Genomic DNA, 1,168 nt, shown 5'->3' with positions numbered 1-1,168 from the left:
CTTACTGTCCTCTATCATTGTAACTTTAGGCCTAAATTGCTCAGGTAAAGATCTAATGACTTTTCTAACTATTTTGGACTTGGGGATTCTCTCACCTAGGTTGAAGTTAGAATTTACTATGTCATTTAAACTTGCATAAAAGACATCAAATGTTTCATCATTTCTCATTCTAAACTCCTCATACCTATGGCTAGTATTTGCAACTTAGAATTTTTAACGGTCTGAGTTCCCTGACATGTAGTTTGTAATATATCCCAAACATCTTTCGCAACCTCGCACATAGATATTCGCCTAAACTCTTCAGGAAAAATAGCCATAAATAACGCATGTAAGGCTTTACTATTCCAATTGCACTTATCTATATTAGATTTCGACCAATTAGCAATGGGAGTGGAGGTGACAACACCATTAACAGTGCTAGGGAGCAAACCAACCATTCCAAATGCTCAACTATATACGCTCATCCATTGACTTAATGAAAGCTTTCATCCTAACCTTTCAGTATGCATAATTACTGCCATCAGAATAAGGCGGGACACATAATGAGCTATTCATCTAGACAAATTAAGGCCAGGACATGTCATTAGGCTCTGATACCACTTGAAATATCTGCAGAATGCTAAGTTACAACTTGTGAAATAGCGAAACGATCTAGCTTATCAAATTACAAGTTCTAGATTATTTATTAATTCAACCTGAAGTGCGGAATTAATCTATTTTTAGATGATTAAGCATACAAGTTCGATTCCTTATGTTTGAATGCTGCAGTTTGTAATATGGAAACAATAAATAACTCAATATTGTTGACGGAGAAATGCAACTGAGTAAAAACTTCGGGACCAAGCCAATTACCTCCACTATAGACAGTAAATGGTACGGTTAGATGCTGTTTAGCCAACTCTAATAGACTTCTCGATCTACTTCCTGTAATCTCCAAGATACTCGTATCTCCTCCAGCTTTCCGATCTTGTACAATTGTCTCTTCCGAGCGGATATCTAAGGATCATCAATTCTTGTTCTTATTCCTGTGCTTGCAGTCCAACTTTCCTCAATTTTCAACAGCATTTGAAGTTTCAATTGAGAAAGTATATTCCTTGTTATACATATGAAATGGATGTTTTGGATTCAAGGATTCGATGTTTTCCCAAATATATGGTTGTAGGATTTC

The sequence above is a fragment of the Olea europaea genome, chromosome 23, assembly GCF_002742605.1.
Source record: "Olea europaea var. sylvestris chromosome 23, O_europaea_v1, whole genome shotgun sequence".
Taxonomy (NCBI): Eukaryota; Viridiplantae; Streptophyta; class Magnoliopsida; order Lamiales; family Oleaceae; genus Olea; species Olea europaea.
This window is presented reverse-complemented; position numbering follows the sequence as displayed.